The 21,391-nt window shown below is 45.9% G+C and overlaps 1 protein-coding gene across 5 annotated transcripts in view; it reads right to left on the bottom strand.

Annotated features, from left to right (window-relative positions):
- Positions 1–21,391, bottom strand: part of LOC125773054 (uncharacterized) — a 99,088-nt gene that overhangs the window by 56,732 nt on the left and 20,965 nt on the right. The gene's annotated exons all lie outside the window — the stretch shown is intronic.

Here is a 21,391-nt window from a genome sequence, read left to right as displayed (position 1 = left end):
ACGCTCCAGCTCACGAACGCCAGACCTGGGGATCTCGTTGGCTGGATCGTTCAGCCGTTGATGGACCCTGCTGTCCTCCTCTATCTGCAGGCATATTGGAATGAGACCGGCCAGCAGCACGGCCGTCTCACCCCTCACCGTCCGGAAAGCCCGACAAACACGAATGGCCGTTGTCCTCTGCACGCGCTGCACCAATCTACGGCATTGGCGCAGCTGCAGCCCCTCCGACCATACTGGGGCCCCGTAGCGCAGGATGGAGTCCGCTACGGCCGCCAGCAGTCGGGCACGCGACGACTTCGGTCCACTGTGGTTCGGCATGAGGCGCGTGACGGCTTCCGCGACCTTCATGGCCTTCGCTGCAGCCTGCTGAACGTGCGGCAACCATGACAGGTGGTCGTGCAACCAAACTCCAAGATAACGGATGGAGCGCTGGGATTGCACGACCACACCTCCGATGTTGATGCTCACGACCGGATGACGCTTCAGGGTGGAGATGAGCGTCATTTCCGTCTTCTCTGGCGCCAACGAGAGACGGTTCCGGTCCAGCCAGTCCATGATTACCGCGATGGCTCGTTCAGCAGTCGAGGAAGCGGCTTGGGGTGTCGTTGCGGGGACCAAGACGACAAGGTCATCAGCGTAGCCAATAACCTCGGCCCCCTCAGGCAACTGGACACCCAGGACCCCGTCGTACAGCACGTTCCAAAGCGTGGGTCCCAAAATGGAACCCTGTGGAACGCCCGCACTGATGTTACGCTCGACAGGGCCCTCGCTGGTGTCGATAACCAGCCGCCGGTCCTCGAAATAGCTCCTCAGTATCTGCTGCAGCGATGACGGTACCCCCTTGTCCCTCAGCGCGTTGGCGATGGCTTGCCAGGGCGCAGAGTTAAAGGCGTTGCGGATATCAAGTGCCACCACCATCAGGCAGCGCTTGTCTCGGGCGTTGGTGCGGCGAAAGGACATGGCCGTCCTGCCCGCTTCGACAACGCGCTGGATCGCACTGATGGTGGATCTGCCTCGCCGGAAACCGTACTGCCCGTCCGACAGCCGTTCCGCATCTGGTTCCTCCAGGAACTCGTTGAGGCGGTTAAGAATTAGGCGCTCCAACACCTTGCCGAGTGCGTCGAGCATACACAGCGGCCGGTAGGAGGAGCTTTCCCCGGGAGGCTTGCCAGGCTTTGGCAACAGTACCAGTCGTTGCCTCTTCCAGGGCGCTGGAAACGCACCCCGGTCCAGGCAGTCCTGGTACAAACGGACGAAAACCTCCGGGTACTTCCTAATGGCCGTCTTAACCGCCGCGTTGGGGATACCGTCCAGTCCAGGCGCTTTCCGGTTCGCCATCGATCCCACGATGGACAACAGCTCGCCCACGGTGACAGGGGTCAACGAAGAACTCCGCTCCTCGGTGTCGACGCTCGATGATTCAGCGTCCGGCCAGTCAACAGGCGGATGTGTCGGGAACAGATCGTTGGCTATCCGCTCCAACACGACACGGTCAGTCTCAGGTGGCACGAAGCAGCCACGAAGACGAGACATGACCACCCGATAACCGGCCCCAAACTCGTTGGTTTCCGCCTGTTGAATCAGCTCATCGAGCTGCGCTCGCTTGCTGGCCCGGACAGCCTTCTCGACGGCTCTCCTCGCCGACCGATGATGTGCAGCCACGATGCTGCGCTCCTGCAGGTCGGTGGTATGAAGCATCCGCTCGTGCACGGCCGCACACTCCTCCCGAAGACGCAAGATCTCCGGAGTCCACCAGAAGAGGTCTCGATGGGGGTCACGATGCGACATGGTGACGCGCTCCATCGTGTCGTCGCATGCATCTAGCATGGCGTCGACCATCCCCTCCTGGCTGACGGCTCGTTCCGGAAAACCGGCCGTCTGGAGTGCGGCTGCGAATGCCTCCACCGAAAACTGCGTCGTCTTCCATCTCCGGCCAGCGTGCCGAAACGTGGTGGATGACGAAGAGGACCCCTGTCCCCGCTGACGATGCTGCTGCTGTTGTCGCTGCTGCCTCCCGTTCAGGTGACGATGCTGCTGCTGCAGGTGCTGCTGCTGCTGGTGCTGCTGCTGCTGGTGCTGCTGCTGTTGTCGTCGCTGCTGGTCGAGAGTTGGAGGCCCCACGGTGAAGAAAATGTACCGGTGGTCCGACGCCGTATAGTGGCACGAAGTGGTGTTCGCTGCCACCTCCCAAGTGTCTGGACGAGCAATGGATGCGCTCGCGAAAGACACATCCACGACACTGGGAGTGGCGACTCCGTTGCCCACGAACGTCGGGACCGATCCTTGGTTCAGGATCACAAGCCCAAGCTGCCGGATTGTGTCCAGCAGCTCTTCACCGCGCCGGGTGGTACGTTGGCTACCCCACTCCTCATTCCAGGCGTTGAAATCGCCTGCCAGGACGATGCGAGGGTGGGGTTGGGCCTCCAACTCCACCGCCTCCAGAAGTTGCTCGAACTCGCCGGCGTTGAGACGTGGAGGGGCGTAACAGCTGATGAAGACCACCCCTCCAATCTGCGCAGCAGCCAACCCGGGCATGGCACAGCGCCAGACCCGCTGGATTGGAAGGTGGCCGGTTGCCACCACAGCTGCTCTCCCCGACGAATCCACCGTCCAGTTACCGCTGCCCTCTGGAGGTCGATACACCTCTGACAGCAGCAGCACGTCGACCCGCTTCGTGCGGGCTGTTTGCAGGGCCAGATCCTGGGCAGTGCGTCCACCACCCAGGTTGACCTGCATCACCCTCACTACACCCGACACTGTTGACCTTGTCGGCACGATGAGTGGCCCACTCGATGGGGCCCCTGACAGACAATGCACTTAGCTGCCGACGTGCACTGACTAACGCGGTGGCCTACCTCGCCACACTGCAAACACTGACCCGTCCGGTCAGTTGAAGAGCGGCAGTCCCGCGCCAGATGCCCCATCAGCAGGCAACGGAAGCAACGCTGACGGTCGAGCGGCTTCTTCGGCACTTCACGGATCCCGCTGACACATTGGCAGAGTGTCAGCTTCTGACCAATGAGACTCCGTGCCTTGGCCAGTGGAAGTCGAACTCGCGCTCGCTTAGTGCCATCACGGAGCTCCCAAAGCTCGACGTAAGTGATGCCAGCCGCTGCTCCCAGCTTCTCCTCAATGGCAAGCTTCACGTCACTCTCTTGGGCCAGAGAGTCGACGTTGGTGATGAGAAGCTCACCCATCTCCGTCACCACTCGTGCCTCGCCGTCCTCACCTAGCGCTAGCTGGATCCGGCGAGCCAGCTCCGCGCTATCGACGTTCTTCCGCAACGGTACAAGCAGATGACCTTGCACGGTCCGGCGCCCCATGCCGATGTCCGCCCTGACATCCTGCAGCTCCTGAGATGTACGCAACTTCACGTACATCTCTGTCCAGGTTTTGTCCGAACCTGGGACCACCGCAATGCGGTCAGGACGCGGAGGACGCCCCTTAGACTGGGCACGATGCTGCTGATGTTGTTGCTGCTGACTCTGCTGCTGCTGCTGGCGCATCTGAGGTGGCCGGTACGGCTGGCCCACCTGCTGCGGTTGCTGCTGCTGCTGAGTCGGGCGTTGCGATCGGCTCTTCCGACCGCTCACGACCGTAGCCCAGGACATCTGCTGCTGTTGCCGCTGCTGTTGACGTTGCGGTTGCTGCTGCTGCTGCTGCTGCTGGCCATTAGCCGACACTGCGACCGTCCGTCGCTGCGGCTGTGGCTGGCTGCGCTGCTGCTGCTGCTGCTGCCGCTGTTGTTGTATCTGCTGCCGCTGCTGCTGCTGCTGCTGCTGCTGCTGCTGCTGCTGCTGCTGCTGCTGTTGCGAAGCCTTCTTCGCCCGGTTGCGCTGCTGCCGGCTGCGTTTTGTCCTGGCACTGCCCTGACCACCAGGCTGTGCCGAGGAATGTAGCGCCGTCAACGAACGCATGCCCTCTTGAAGCGCTTCCAGCGTACACTTCAGGGCCACTTCACGTTCCCGGCTGAGTCGCAGCTCTTCCGTCAGCGACTCGATCTGCTTGGCGAAGTTCTCCAGCATCTTGTGCTGGAAAGCCAGCACCGACGCTTCGCCATCGTCGTGGGGAGCCACGGATGAAGACATCTCCCCTGCTGCTACCACTGGCGGCACCACCGTCTGCTCGAGAAGAGAGGCGTCGGAAAATTCCGCATCGTCCTCCTCCTCGGAATTATCAGCCTCGGACGGAACCGCCACCGTTGGTCCGGCCGGCCGTGGTGTCACCGGTAAAGGGGAAGGGGTATCGGACCGCTTCCGAGGCGTGGACGACGACCGCACCCCGGAACGAAGCACCCGCCCCTCCATTCTCCGCTCCTTTCACAAAAAACCGCCTGCACGAATCGTTCAGACGGAACAAGGGGATATTCCCTTCAGCATCTGCCAAGGAAACGACCGTCCGTCGCTAGAGCCCCTTTGGCAGATTTTCCGTCCGCGGATCGCAAGAATAAAAAACTCCCACTTTTTTCTTTATTAAAAACCAATTAAGCAAGAGAAAACCGCAGAAATAATAATTTTTTAAGATATTCCGCAAGAAGAACAGGAAAACACCAAAAATCGGGTTCGTCGCCTGCTGACGCGTTGAAATCTCTCGTTTTGGCGTTCCCGGGGAAGGATTCGGAGCCAAAGAACCGTTCCCGGTCTCCTACAACGCGTTCCCGGTCTCCGGCTGCGCGTTCTCGCTCTCTGACCGCTAAGCGCCGGAAAGGTATGCAACCCGCACCGCTTTTTATAGCACCGTAACGCTTCGTATCGCTGGTGTCCCGGCTAAGCGCTACCGCTACCGGTCGCTGGTGGCGCTGCGGACGTCGAAGAGAAGGTGGTTGCTGTCTTCGCTGGAAGTTGTGGAACCCGCCGCTGGTGGCGCTGTCGTCGTAAAAGGGGAGCTTTTACGTTGGGTTGTTGTCCTCGCTGCTCGAAAACGCTTCGTGGTGTTGTTGATGACACAAACACACGCGACGACACACCTGACGCCACCGTACCACGCTGTTGCACGCACTTTCACGTCGAGTTTTTTCTGTTTTCCTCTTTTTAAAAACACTTTACGTCGCTAGAAAACAATAGTTTATGCTCCCTAGCATGTGTTTTACCACTTTTCCAATGTTCCAACACGGTATATTGGTATTAATTCACCACTGAAGTTCCCCATACAAAGTGTATGGGGACACTTTAAACTGAGTTTTAACGCAGTAAATTGAAGTAGAACGATTTTCTTTTCCGATATCCGCTAAGAATGACACTCAATTCGCCCTTTTCGACTATTGTTCCGCTTTTTATAAGCACTTTTGCACAATATTTTTGCAAAAAATACGGAGCGACACAAAGCACGTCTAAACTGCTGGCTTGACAGCTACGCACACACAGGGATAACTGGCTTGTGGCCGCCAAGCGTTCATAGCGACGTGGCTTTTTGATCCTTCGATGTCGGCTCTTCCTATCATTGTAAAGCAAAATTTACCAAGCGTAGGATTGTTCACCCTTTCAAGGGAACGTGAGCTGGGTTTAGACCGTCGTGAGACAGGTTAGTTTTACCCTACTGGTGTGCATTGTTTGTCGCTATCTTAACGGAATTCCTGTGCAGTACGAGAGGAACCACAGGTACGGACCACTGGCTCAATACTAGTTCGAACGGACTATGGTATGACGCTACGTCCGCTGGATTATGCCTGAACGCCTCTAAGGTCGTATCCAATCCGAGCTGATAGCGCTTCTTATACCCATTAGGTGGTCGTAAGCTAGCGGGCCTAACAACCCTCCGAGAACCGTCCGTGCTGTCCATTGGCACACTGGCGTCTCATCCCCGCTTACTACTAGGCCGCAAAGGGCGGGTTCGCGCTGCACGTGTTAGTACCATACATGTTGGGAACACCGGTGGACGAGCTTGCCGACTGTGGATATCACTAGTTTCGACACCTACGACCGCCCGCAAACGACGGGACTACAGGCTGGGAGCTTCAAGTTGTAGAGATGCGTTCGCATCGATCCTCTCAGGCGACCCATGCTTGGTGGTTAGTGCTTGCGCGTGCGCGCCCCGTGTGTGCTGGAATTGGCCAACCAGTGCACATTGGTGGTGCGTACCGTGACTTGCACCATGTGACGAGAGTGTTGAAGAACACTGTGTGGTGACTCTATGCCTATGTGATGGGGTGCTTGTAACACACGACCGAACCGACGGCTCGTTGGATGGTCACGACAGTGTGGTGCAGGTGCGCCCATGTGTAACGAATACATTGAGTGCCGTTGGAGGTTAGCGGTTGGTCGGTTGCATGCTACAACTTCGCGTTGTACATGGGCTGGCCGCTGCGCTTCCTTCGGGTTGCCACTTGATGTTGATAGGGTTGATGTATTGTGTTCGTTGACTTTTGGTTCATTCCAAAAGTCTTCGGACTTAGATAATTTTACAAGTGTCGGCGCTCTCGGACCGAAAATAAGAAGACAACTAAGAAGAAAAAGAGAAAGAAGCTAATAGTGGAAAGTATTCTTCTTCAAAGAAGGAACAAAAATTTTACAAGTGTTGAAAAATTTCCTAAGTCCAAAAAATTTTCTAAGTCCAGAAAATTTTCTAAGTCCCACAAAATGGAACATGATGAAGAAGATACAGAAGTTGAAAATTTTTCTAAGTCCAAAAAATTTTCTAAGTCCAGAAAATTTTCTAAGTCCAAAGTGTTGGAACAATTTCCAAAGGCCCATAGGTTGCACTGAATTTTCCTAAGTTGGCCACAAGTACCCATGAGGTATCGAGAAGGTTCACCCGAAGGACATAATATGTCCCAAAGTACCGATAGAGCACCCACAAAGAGCACCCAATTGGCCTAAGTTGGCCAAAAGTACCGATAGAGTACCCACAAGTAGCACTGAGTTGGCCTAAGTTGGCCAAAAGTACCGATAGAGTACCCACAAATAGCACCGAATGGGCCTAAGTTGGCCAAAAGTACCGATAGAGTACCCACAAGAAGCACTGAGTTGGCCTAAGTTGGCCAAAAGTACCGATAGAGTACCCACAAATAGCACCGAATGGGCCTAAGTTGGCCAAAAGTACCGATAGAGCACCCACAAGTAGCACTGAGTTGGCCTAAGTTGGCCAAAAGTACCGATAGAGTACCCGCAAAGAGCACCCACTTGGCCTATGTTGGCCAAAAGTACCGATAGAGTACCCACAAGTAGCACTGAGTTGGCCTAAGTTGGCCAAAAGTACCGATAGAGTACCCACAAATAGCACCCCATGGGCCTAAGTTGGCCAAAAGTACCGATAGAGTACCCACAAGAAGCACTGAGTTGGCCTAAGTTGGCCAAAAGTACCGATAGAGTACCCACAAATAGCACCCAGTTGGCCTAAGTTGGCCAAAAGTACCGATAGAGCACCCACAAGTAGCACCCAATTGGCCTATGTTGGCCAAAAGTACCGATAGAGTACCCACAAATAGCACCCCATTGGCCTAAGTTGGCCAAAAGTACCGATAGAGTACCCACAAGAAGCACTGAGTTGGCCTAACATGGCCAAAAGTACCGCCAAGTAGCACCATAGAGGCCCGAGTAGAGCGAAATGTGGGCCAAATTGAACATTTGAAAATTTTTACAAGTCCAGAAAATTTTCTAAGTCCAGAAAATTTTCTAAGTCCAAAGAGTTGGACAAATTTCCTTAGGCCCAAAGGTTGCACTGAATGTTCCTAAGTTGGCCATCAGTACCCATGAAGTATTGCGAAGGTTCACCCGAAAGACACAATATGCCCTAAATTACCCACAGAGTACCCACAAGTTGCACCCAATTGGCCTAAGTTGGCCAAAAGTACCGACAAGTAGCACCAAAGAGGCCCGAGTAGAGCGAAATGTATGGCCAAAGTACCGAGTAGTTGCAACAAATGCCCAAATGGATACCAAAATGTGGTACCAAGCACCTAACTGTTGCAACAAATGCTAGCTTTCTGAGCAAAAGCTGTGGACCAATTTCGTAGAAGAACCGCCTAGGCGAAAAGGCAAAAATCGCCGAAGCTGGCCCGCTCGCAGAGCTCGCGGGCCAGGAGATACTCATAGGGCAATTTACTAGAGTGGGGAACTTGAGAATTTTTGTGTCCGAGACTTTGGGCAACTTCGCGGCCGCCCCCTTAAAGTAAAAGATTTTCTCTGGGTGCCTAAAATTCGCAATTCCCGCAAAGTCGGGAAGACGTTAAAGTTTTTGACCAAAAAATGGCCATCGATTTAAGGTGATTTTCCAATAAGAAAATGCTTCCTATTTTGAACTTTTTCGAATATTTCCTAAACTAAGCGTCGGAGCACATGGCCGTGGAGGAACTTTTGGTAGCTTTTGGCAAGGGCTATCGGATGAAATAATGCGAAAGGCCATCGGAGCGATATTGGATAAATGCGGGCCCATAAACGTACCTAAGAAGTGAAAATTGGTACCATGGCCCCAGGTTGCAAGAAATGCTTGAGTGTTAACCATCATCGGTACCAAGTACCTAGGTTATATCGAGTGCGTAGATGGAAGTCGGTACCAAAGGGAAACCTTCCTAGGCTAGGTGCACGCAAGTGAGTATGGATCGATCAGTAGAAAGATGGGAAGCCATAGGAAACCTTCCTAGGCTAGGTGCACGCAAGTGAGTATGGATCGATCAGTAGAAAGATGGGAAGCCATAGGAAACCTTCCTAGGCTAGGTGCACGCAAGTGAGTATGGATCGATCAGTAGAAAGATGGGAAGCCATAGGAAACCTTCCTAGGCTAGGTGCACGCAAGTGAGTATGGATCGATCAGTAGAAAGATGGGAAGCCCAAGGAAACCTTCCTAGGCTAGGTGCACGCAAGTGAGTATGGATCGATCAGTAGAAAGATGGGAAGCCATAGGAAACCTTCCTAGGCTAGGTGCACGCAAGTGAGTATGGATCGATCAGTAGAAAGATGGGAAGCCATAGGAAACCTTCCTAGGCTAGGTGCACGCAAGTGAGTATGGATCGATCAGTAGAAAGATGGGAAGCCATAGGAAACCTTCCTAGGCTAGGTGCACGCAAGTGAGTATGGATCGATCAGTAGAAAGATGGGAAGCCATAGGAAACCTTCCTAGGCTAGGTGCACGCAAGTGAGTATGGATCGATCAGTAGAAAGATGGGAAGCCATAGGAAACCTTCCTAGGCTAGGTGCACGCAAGTGAGTATGGATCGATCAGTAGAAAGATGGGAAGCCATAGGAAACCTTCCTAGGCTAGGTGCACGCAAGTGAGTATGGATCGATCAGTAGAAAGATGGGAAGCCATAGGAAACCTTCCTAGGCTAGGTGCACGCAAGTGAGTATGGATCGATCAGTAGAAAGATGGGAAGCCATAGGAAACCTTCCTAGGCTAGGTGCACGCAAGTGAGTATGGATCGATCAGTAGAAAGATGGGAAGCCATAGGAAACCTTCCTAGGCTAGGTGCACGCAAGTGAGTATGGATCGATCAGTAGAAAGATGGGAAGCCATAGGAAACCTTCCTAGGCTAGGTGCACGCAAGTGAGTATGGATCGATCAGTAGAAAGATGGGAAGCCATAGGAAACCTTCCTAGGCTAGGTGCACGCAAGTGAGTATGGATCGATCAGTAGAAAGATGGGAAGCCATAGGAAACCTTCCTAGGCTAGGTGCACGCAAGTGAGTATGGATCGATCAGTAGAAAGTGGGAAGCCCAGTACCAAATGCCCTAGTGAAGACCGTAAACGAATATCATGAACCGAGAAGGAGCACCAAATGCCCTAGTGAAGACCGTAAACGAATATCATGAACCGATAAGGAGCACCAAATGCCCTAGTGAAGACCGTAAACGAATATCATGAACCGATAAGGAGCACCAAATGCCCTAGTGAAGACCGTAAACGAATATCATGAACCGATAAGGAGCACCAAATGCCCTAGTGAAGACCGTAAACGAATATCATGAACCGATAAGGAGCACCAAATGCCCTAGTGAAGACCGTAAACGAATATCATGAACCGATAAGGAGCACCAAATGCCCTAGTGAAGACCGCAAACGAATATCATGAACCGATAAGGAGCACCAAATGCCCTAGTGAAGACCGTAAACGAATATCATGAACCGATAAGGAGCACCAAATGCCCTAGTGAAGACCGTAAACGAATATCATGAACCGATAAGGAGCACCAAATGCCCTAGTGAAGACCGTAAACGAATATCATGAACCGATAAGGAGCACCAAATGCCCTAGTGAAGACCGTAAACGAATATCATGAACCGAGAAGTAGCAACGAATGCCTGAAAATGTACCAAGTCCTCGGTATAGAGTAACGAGAGTTAACCGCCGTGATGTATGCAATGTGGGCAGCCATTGCATGGGTTCTGGACTTGGTTCGCGAATAACTTTTTTGCTAGACATCGGACAAAGTTGACGTGGAAGAACGAAATGTAGCATTTGATGCCACCTATCCAAAACTTTTTCAAGATTGAAGATCCGATCGATACAGCCTGAGTTATAGGCAAAAGTTGGTGCAAAATTGAGCATTTTTAATGGTGAAAAATCGGTAATCCTCGAATAGCTCCTGTTGGAAGCATCGGACCACATGGTCGTGGAGGAACATATTGTAGCGTGCGGTGTCAAGTATCGACACCCAAAACCGCATGTCCGATGGACGGAAAATGACCAAGTTATAGTGAAAACTTGGTTGCACCAAATTCCCGAAGAAGTGCAACGAGAAGGTGAATGCGATGGTTGTTCGTCGAATAGCTCCGGCCACAGACATGGTAGCGATTAGTGGTGCATGGAAGAAATCTAGCCACAAGTGCCATCTACCCATGGCCAGAAGAAAGTGTGGCCATATCTTGGATACCGGCGGAGCTATGGGGCAAATATGGGCCAAAAATGGTGCAAGTTGGACCAAAAATCCGACCAAGTGCGCGAGGCGCTTTCGTGAATAGCTCCGGCCACAGACATGGTAGCGATTAGTGGTGCATGGAAGAAATCTAGCCACAAGTGCCATCTACCCATGGCCAGAAGAAAGTGTGGCCATATCTTGGATACCGGCGGAGCTATGGGGCAAATATGGGCCAAAAATGGGTAAACTTGTACGGTCCAAAGCCAAGGGTAAATTTTTTTATTCCTCTAATAACTTCTACCACAGACATTGAATCGGTTCGTGATGTATGGATGAAATGTAGCAAACAGTTGGAACTACCCATAAAATCTTAAAGATTGACGATCCAATGCATAGAACCGGAGTAATGTGCGATACTTGGTGAAAAATCGAGTGAAAAATTAACTATAAACTGTTTTTGGCCCATAACTCGAATACTAGACATCGGAAGGGGGGGTCGTAGAACGATTTTTTGTTGCCCTATCGATTCCCTATCGAACGAGCAAAAGTTGTTTTTTTGACCAAAAAGTACCCCCACTCTAGTAAAATTGGCCTGATTTTACTAGTCCCCGGTACCCGTACAGGCAAAATGAGCAAAATGCTCAAGTATGAATGGTTTTTGGCCCATAACTCGAATACTAGACGTCGCAGGGGGGTGTCGTGGAACAATTTTTGGTAGCCCTTGAAATTATCTATCGAATGACATATACTTGATTTTTGGCCAAAAAGTTCCCTAGACTAGTAAAAATCGCATCATTTTACTAGAGTCGGGTACCCTGGACGAAAAACCGCTATAGTTGCGGTTTTTGGCTAATAACTCGAATACTAGACGTCGCAGGGGGGTGTCGTGGAACAATTTTTGGTAGCCCTTGAAATTATCTATCGAATGACATATACTTGATTTTTGGCCAAAAAGTTCCCTAGACTAGTAAAAATCGCATCATTTTACTAGAGTCGGGTACCCTGGACGAAAAACCGCTATAGTTGCGGTTTTTGGCTAATAACTCGAATACTAGACGTCGCAGGGGGGTGTCGTGGAACAATTTTTGGTAGCCCTTGAAATTATCTATCGAATGACATATACTTGATTTTTGGCCAAAAAGTTCCCTAGACTAGTAAAAATCGCATCATTTTACTAGAGTCGGGTACCCTGGACGAAAAACCGCTTAAGTTGCGGTTTTTGGCTAATAACTCGAATACTAGACGTCGCAGGGGGGTGTCGTGGAACAATTTTTGGTAGCCCTTGAAATTATCTATCGAATGACATATACTTGATTTTTTGACCAAAAAGTTCCTAGACTAGTAAAAATCGCATCATTTTACTAGAGTCGGGTACCCTGTACGAAAAACCGCTATAGTTGCGGTTTTTGGTCAATAACTCGAATACTAGACGTCGGAGGGGGGTGCCGTAGAACAATTTTTTGTAGCCCTTGAAATTACCTTTCGAATGATATATAGTGGTTTTTTGGTCAAACAGTGACCCCGAGACTAGTAACCCTCCATACACAAAACCGCCTAAAAAGTTTTGGTTTTGCAAAATTTTGAAAAGTGCGTCAAAAAAATTTTTTCAAAAAGTACCAAATCGTGATCAGAACTCACTATAGACCATAAAAAGTGAAATCCGATGATCATTTGCAACACTTGGTCAATCGAGAAAAATTTCACTTTTTTACTAGAGTCGGGTACCCTGTACGAAAAACCGCTATAGTTGCGGTTTTTGGCCAATAACTCGAATACTAGACGTCGGAGGGGGGTGCCGTAGAACAATTTTTTGTAGCCCTTGAAATTACCTTTCGAATGATATATAGTGGTTTTTTGGTCAAACAGTGACCCCGAGACTAGTAACCCTCCATACACAAAACCGCCTAAAAAGTTTTGGTTTTGCAAAATTTTGAAAAGTGCGTCAAAAAATTTTTTTCAAAAAGTACCAAATCGTGATCAGAACTCACTATAGACCATAAAAAGTGAAATCCGATGGTCATTTGCAACACTTGGTCAATCGAGAAAAATTTCACTTTTTTACTAGAGTCGGGTACCCTGGTTGAAAAATCGCTCAAGTGGCGGTTTTTGGCCAATAACTCGAATACTAGACGTCGGACGGGGGTGCCGTAGAACAATTTTTTGTAGCCCTTGAAATTATCTTTCGAATGATATATAGTGGTTTTTTGGTCAAAAAGTGACCCCTAGACTAGTAACGCTCCATACAAAAAAGCGCCTACAAAAAATTTTTTTTGCAAAATTTTGAAATTTTCGTCAAAACCAATTTTCCAAAAACTACCAAAACGTGATCAGGACACACTTTAGACCATGAAAAGTGAAATCCGATGGTCATTTGCAACACTTGGTCAATCGAGAAAAATTTCACTTTTTTACTAGAGTCGGGAACCCTGGTTGAAAAATCGCTCAAGTGGCGGTTTTTGGCCAATAACTCGAATACTAGACGTCGGACGGGGGTGCCGTAGAACAATTTTTTGTAGCCCTTGAAATTATCTTTCGAATGATATATAGTGGTTTTTTGGTCAAAAAGTGACCCCTAGACTAGTAACGCTCCATACAAAAAAGCGCCTACAAAAAATTTTTTTTGCAAAATTTTGAAATTTTCGTCAAAACCAATTTTCCAAAAACTACCAAAACGTGATCAGGACACACTTTAGACCATGAAAAGTGAAATCCGATGGTCATTTGCAACACTTGGTCAATCGAGAAAAATTTCACTTTTTTACTAGAGTCGGGAACCCTGGTTGAAAAATCGCTCAAGTGGCGGTTTTTGGCCAATAACTCGAATACTAGACGTCGGACGGGGGTGCCGTAGAACAATTTTTTGTAGCCCTTGAAATTATCTTTCGAATGATATATAGTGGTTTTTTGGTCAAAAAGTGACCCCTAGACTAGTAACGCTCCATACAAAAAAGCGCCTACAAAAAATTTTTTTTGCAAAATTTTGAAATTTTCGTCAAAACCAATTTTCCAAAAACTACCAAAACGTGATCAGGACACACTTTAGACCATGAAAAGTGAAATCCGATGGTCATTTGCAACACTTGGTCAATCGAGAAAAATTTCACTTTTTTACTAGAGTCGGGAACCCTGGTTGAAAAATCGCTCAAGTGGCGGTTTTTGGCCAATAACTCGAATACTAGACGTCGGACGGGGGTGCCGTAGAACAATTTTTTGTAGCCCTTGAAATTATCTTTCGAATGATATATAGTGGTTTTTTGGTCAAAAAGTGACCCCTAGACTAGTAACGCTCCATACAAAAAAGCGCCTACAAAAAATTTTTTTTGCAAAATTTTGAAATTTTCGTCAAAACCAATTTTCCAAAAACTACCAAAACGTGATCAGGACACACTTTAGACCATGAAAAGTGAAATCCGATGGTCATTTGCAACACTTGGTCAATCGTGAAAAATTTCACTTTTTTTCTTGACTCGGGAACCCTGGTTGAAAAATCGCTCAAGTGGCGGTTTTTGGCCAATAACTCGAATACTAGACGTCGGACGGGGGTGCCGTAGAACAATTTTTTGTAGCCCTTGAAATTATCTTTCGAATGATATATAGTGGTTTTTTGGTCAAAAAGTGACCCCTAGACTAGTAACGCTCCATACAAAAAAGCGCCTACAAAAAATTTTTTTTGCAAAATTTTGAAATTTTCGTCAAAACCAATTTTCCAAAAACTACCAAAACGTGATCAGGACACACTTTAGACCATGAAAAGTGAAATCCGATGGTCATTTGCAACACTTGGTCAATCGAGAAAAATTTCACTTTTTTACTAGAGTCGGGAACCCTGGTTGAAAAATCGCTCAAGTGGCGGTTTTTGGCCAATAACTCGAATACTAGACGTCGGACGGGGGTGCCGTAGAACAATTTTTTGTAGCCCTTGAAATTATCTTTCGAATGATATATAGTGGTTTTTTGGTCAAAAAGTGACCCCTAGACTAGTAACGCTCCATACAAAAAAGCGCCTACAAAAAATTTTTTTTGCAAAATTTTGAAATTTTCGTCAAAACCAATTTTCCAAAAACTACCAAAACGTGATCAGGACACACTTTAGACCATGAAAAGTGAAATCCGATGGTCATTTGCAACACTTGGTCAATCGAGAAAAATTTCACTTTTTTACTAGAGTCGGGAACCCTGGTTGAAAAATCGCTCAAGTGGCGGTTTTTGGCCAATAACTCGAATACTAGACGTCGGACGGGGGTGCCGTAGAACAATTTTTTGTAGCCCTTGAAATTATCTTTCGAATGATATATAGTGGTTTTTTGGTCAAAAAGTGACCCCTAGACTAGTAACGCTCCATACAAAAAAGCGCCTACAAAAAATTTTTTTTGCAAAATTTTGAAATTTTCGTCAAAACCAATTTTCCAAAAACTACCAAAACGTGATCAGGACACACTTTAGACCATGAAAAGTGAAATCCGATGGTCATTTGCAACACTTGGTCAATCGAGAAAAATTTCACTTTTTTACTAGAGTCGGGAACCCTGGTTGAAAAATCGCTCAAGTGGCGGTTTTTGGCCAATAACTCGAATACTAGACGTCGGACGGGGGTGCCGTAGAACAATTTTTTGTAGCCCTTGAAATTATCTTTCGAATGATATATAGTGGTTTTTTGGTCAAAAAGTGACCCCTAGACTAGTAACGCTCCATACAAAAAAGCGCCTACAAAAAATTTTTTTTGCAAAATTTTGAAATTTTCGTCAAAACCAATTTTCCAAAAACTACCAAAACGTGATCAGGACACACTTTAGACCATGAAAAGTGAAATCCGATGGTCATTTGCAACACTTGGTCAATCGAGAAAAATTTCACTTTTTTACTAGAGTCGGGAACCCTGGTTGAAAAATCGCTCAAGTGGCGGTTTTTGGCCAATAACTCGAATACTAGACGTCGGACGGGGGTGCCGTAGAACAATTTTTTGTAGCCCTTGAAATTATCTTTCGAATGATATATAGTGGTTTTTTGGTCAAAAAGTGACCCCTAGACTAGTAACGCTCCATACAAAAAAGCGCCTACAAAAAATTTTTTTTGCAAAATTTTGAAATTTTCGACAAAACCAATTTTCCAAAAACTACCAAAACGTGATCAGAACACACTTTAGACCATGAAAAGTGAAATCCGATGGTCATTTGCAACACTTGGTCAATCGAGAAAAATTTCACTTTTTTACTAGAGTCGGGAACCCTGGTTGAAAAATCGCTCAAGTGGCGGTTTTTGGCCAATAACTCGAATACTAGACGTCGGACGGGGGTGCCGTAGAACAATTTTTTGTAGCCCTTGAAATTATCTTTCGAATGATATATAGTGGTTTTTTGGTCAAAAAGTGACCCCTAGACTAGTAACGCTCCATACAAAAAAGCGCCTACAAAAATTTTTTTTTGCAAAATTTTGAAATTTTCGACAAAACCAATTTTCCAAAAACTACCAAAACGTGATCAGAACACACTTTAGACCATGAAAAGTGAAATCCGATGGTCATTTGCAACACTTGGTCAATCGAGAAAAATTTCACTTTTTTACTAGAGTCGGGAACCCTGGTTGAAAAATCGCTCAAGTGGCGGTTTTTGGCCAATAACTCGAATACTAGACGTCGGACGGGGGTGCCGTAGAACAATTTTTTGTAGCCCTTGAAATTATCTTTCGAATGATATATAGTGGTTTTTTGGTCAAAAAGTGACCCCTAGACTAGTAACGCTCCATACAAAAAAGCGCCTACAAAAAATTTTTTTTGCAAAATTTTGAAATTTTCGTCAAAACCAATTTTCCAAAAACTACCAAAACGTGATCAGGACACACTTTAGACCATGAAAAGTGAAATCCGATGGTCATTTGCAACACTTGGTCAATCGAGAAAAATTTCACTTTTTTACTAGAGTCGGGAACCCTGGTTGAAAAATCGCTCAAGTGGCGGTTTTTGGCCAATAACTCGAATACTAGACGTCGGACGGGGGTGCCGTAGAACAATTTTTTGTAGCCCTTGAAATTACCTTTCGAATGATATATAGTGGTTTTTTGGTCAAAAAGTGACCCCTAGACTAGTAACGCTCCATACAAAAAAGCGCCTACAAAAAATTTTTTTTGCAAAATTTTGAAATTTTCGTCAAAACCAATTTTCCAAAAACTACCAAAACGTGATCAGGACACACTTTAGACCATGAAAAGTGAAATCCGATGGTCATTTGCAACACTTGGTCAATCGAGAAAAATTTCACTTTTTTACTAGAGTCGGGAACCCTGGTTGAAAAATCGCTCAAGTGGCGGTTTTTGGCCAATAACTCGAATACTAGACGTCGGACGGGGGTGCCGTAGAACAATTTTTTGTAGCCCTTGAAATTATCTTTCGAATGATATATAGTGGTTTTTTGGTCAAAAAGTGACCCCTAGACTAGTAACGCTCCATACAAAAAAGCGCCTACAAAAATTTTTTTTTGCAAAATTTTGAAATTTTCGTCAAAACCAATTTTCCAAAAACTACCAAAACGTGATCAGGACACACTTTAGACCATGAAAAGTGAAATCCGATGGTCATTTGCAACACTTGGTCAATCGAGAAAAATTTCACTTTTTTACTAGAGTCGGGAACCCTGGTTGAAAAATCGCTCAAGTGGCGGTTTTTGGCCAATAACTCGAATACTAGACGTCGGACGGGGGTGCCGTAGAACAATTTTTTGTAGCCCTTGAAATTATCTTTCGAATGATATATAGTGGTTTTTTTGGTCAAAAAGTGACCCCTAGACTAGTAACGCTCCATACAAAAAAGCGCCTACAAAAAATTTTTTTTGCAAAATTTTGAAATTTTCGTCAAAACCAATTTTCCAAAAACTACCAAAACGTGATCAGGACACACTTTAGACCATGAAAAGTGAAATCCGATGGTCATTTGCAACACTTGGTCAATCGAGAAAAATTTCACTTTTTTACTAGAGTCGGGAACCCTGGTTGAAAAATCGCTCAAGTGGCGGTTTTTGGCCAATAACTCGAATACTAGACGTCGGACGGGGGTGCCGTAGAACAATTTTTTGTAGCCCTTGAAATTATCTTTCGAATGATATATAGTGGTTTTTTGGTCAAAAAGTGACCCCTAGACTAGTAACGCTCCATACAAAAAAGCGCCTACAAAAAATTTTTTTTGCAAAATTTTGAAATTTTCGTCAAAACCAATTTTCCAAAAACTACCAAAACGTGATCAGGACACACTTTAGACCATGAAAAGTGAAATCCGATGGTCATTTGCAACACTTGGTCAATCGAGAAAAATTTCACTTTTTTACTAGAGTCGGGAACCCTGGTTGAAAAATCGCTCAAGTGGCGGTTTTTGGCCAATAACTCGAATACTAGACGTCGGACGGGGGTGCCGTAGAACAATTTTTTGTAGCCCTTGAAATTATCTTTCGAATGATATATAGTGGTTTTTTGGTCAAAAAGTGACCCCTAGACTAGTAACGCTCCATACAAAAAAGCGCCTACAAAAAATTTTTTTTGCAAAATTTTGAAATTTTCGTCAAAACCAATTTTCCAAAAACTACCAAAACGTGATCAGGACACACTTTAGACCATGAAAAGTGAAATCCGATGGTCATTTGCAACACTTGGTCAATCGAGAAAAATTTCACTTTTTTACTAGAGTCGGGTACCCTGGTTGAAAAATCGCTCAAGTGGCGGTTTTTGGCCAATAACTCGAATACTAGACGTCGGACGGGGGTGCCGTAGAACAATTTTTTGTAGCCCTTGAAATTATCTTTCGAATGATATATAGTGGTTTTTTGGTCAAAAAGTGACCCCTAGACTAGTAACGCTCCATACAAAAAAGCGCCTACAAAAAATTTTTTTTGCAAAATTTTGAAATTTTCGTCAAAACCAATTTTCCAAAAACTACCAAAACGTGATCAGGACACACTTTAGACCATGAAAAGTGAAATCCGATGGTCATTTGCAACACTTGGTCAATCGAGAAAAATTTCACTTTTTTACTAGAGTCGGGAACCCTGGTTGAAAAATCGCTCAAGTGGCGGTTTTTGGCCAATAACTCGAATACTAGACGTCGGACGGGGGTGCCGTAGAACAATTTTTTGTAGCCCTTGAAATTATCTTTCGAATGATATATAGTGGTTTTTTGGTCAAAAAGTGACCCCTAGACTAGTAACGCTCCATACAAAAAAGCGCCTACAAAAAATTTTTTTTGCAAAATTTTGAAATTTTCGTCAAAACCAATTTTCCAAAAACTACCAAAACGTGATCAGGACACACTTTAGACCATGAAAAGTGAAATCCGATGGTCATTTGCAACACTTGGTCAATCGAGAAAAATTTCACTTTTTTACTAGAGTCGGGAACCCTGGTTGAAAAATCGCTCAAGTGGCGGTTTTTGGCCAATAACTCGAATACTAGACGTCGGACGGGGGTGCCGTAGAACAATTTTTTGTAGCCCTTGAAATTACCTTTCGAATGATATATAGTGGTTTTTTGGTCAAAAAGTGACCCCTAGACTAGTAACGCTCCATACAAAAAAGCGCCTACAAAAAATTTTTTTTGCAAAATTTTGAAATTTTCGTCAAAACCAATTTTCCAAAAACTACCAAAACGTGATCAGGACACACTTTAGACCATGAAAAGTGAAATCCGATGGTCATTTGCAACACTTGGTCAATCGAGAAAAATTTCACTTTTTTACTAGAGTCGGGAACCCTGGTTGAAAAATCGCTCAAGTGGCGGTTTTTGGCCAATAACTCGAATACTAGACGTCGGACGGGGGTGCCGTAGAACAATTTTTTGTAGCCCTTGAAATTACCTTTCGAATGATATATAGTGGTTTTTTGGTCAAAAAGTGACCCCTAGACTAGTAACGCTCCATACAAAAAAGCGCCTACAAAAAATTTTTTTTGCAAAATTTTGAAATTTTCGTCAAAACCAATTTTCCAAAAACTACCAAAACGTGATCAGGACACACTTTAGACCATGAAAAGTGAAATCCGATGGTCATTTGCAACACTTGGTCAATCGAGAAAAATTTCACTTTTTTACTAGAGTCGGGAACCCTGGTTGAAAAATCGCTCAAGTGGCGGTTTTTGGCCAATAACTCGAATACTAGACGTCGGACGGGGGTGCCGTAGAACAATTTTTTGTAGCCCTTGAAATTATCTTTCGAATGATATATAGTGGTTTTTTGGTCAAAAAGTGACCCCTAGACTAGTAACGCTCCATACAAAAAAGCGCCTACAAAAAATTTTTTTTGCAAAATTTTGAAATTTTCGTCAAAACCAATTTTCCAAAAACTACCAAAACGTGATCAGGACACACTTTAGACCATGAAAAGTGAAATCCGATGGTCATTTGCAACACTTGGTCAATCGAGAAAAATTTCACTTTTTTACTAGAGTCGGGAACCCTGGTTGAAAAATCGTTCAAGTGGCGGTTTTTGGCCAATAACTCGAATACTAGACGTCGGACGGGGGTGCCGTAGAACAATTTTTTGTAGCCCTTGAAATTATCTTTCGAATGATATATAGTGGTTTTTTGGTCAAAAAGTGACCCCTAGACTAGTAACGCTCCATACAAAAAAGCGCCTACAAAAAATTTTTTTTGCAAAATTTTGAAATTTTCGTCAAAACCAATTTTCCAAAAACTACCAAAACGTGATCAGGACACACTTTAGACCATGAAAAGTGAAATCCGATGGTCATTTGCAACACTTGGTCAATCGTGAAAAATTTCACTTTTTTACTAGAGTCGGGAACCCTGGTTGAAAAATCGCTCAAGTGGCGGTTTTTGGCCAATAACTCGAATACTAGACGTCGGACGGGGGTGCCGTAGAACAATTTTTTGTAGCCCTTGAAATTATCTTTCGAATGATATATAGTGGTTTTTTGGTCAAAAAGTGACCCCTAGACTAGTAACGCTCCATACAAAAAAGCGCCTACAAAAAATTTTTTTTGCAAAATTTTGAAATTTTCGACAAAACCAATTTTCCAAAAACTACCAAAACGTGATCAGAACACACTTTAGACCATGAAAAGTGAAATCCGATGGTCATTTGCAACACTTGGTCAATCGAGAAAAATTTCACTTTTTTACTAGAGTCGGGAACCCTGGTTGAAAAATCGCTCAAGTGGCGGTTTTTGGCCAATAACTCGAATACTAGACGTCGGACGGGGGTGCCGTAGAACAATTTTTTGTAGCCCTTGAAATTATCTTTCGAATGATATATAGTGGTTTTTTGGTCAAAAAGTGACCCCTAGACTAGTAACGCTCCATACAAAAAAGCGCCTACAAAAAATTTTTTTTGCAAAATTTTGAAATTTTCGTCAAAACCAATTTTCCAAAAACTACCAAAACGTGATCAGGACACACTTTAGACCATGAAAAGTGAAATCCGATGGTCATTTGCAACACTTGGTCAATCGAGAAAAATTTCACTTTTTTACTAGAGTCGGGAACCCTGGTTGAAAAATCGCTCAAGTGGCGGTTTTTGGCCAATAACTCGAATACTAGACGTCGGACGGGGGTGCCGTAGAACAATTTTTTGTAGCCCTTGAAATTATCTTTCGAATGATATATAGTGG

This window comes from Anopheles funestus, assembly GCF_943734845.2.
Source record: "Anopheles funestus chromosome X unlocalized genomic scaffold, idAnoFuneDA-416_04 X_unloc_19, whole genome shotgun sequence".
In the NCBI taxonomy this organism is placed as follows: domain Eukaryota; kingdom Metazoa; phylum Arthropoda; class Insecta; order Diptera; family Culicidae; genus Anopheles; species Anopheles funestus.
Note: the sequence above shows the minus strand (reverse complement) of the source record. Positions and strands in the feature narration are given on the sequence as shown.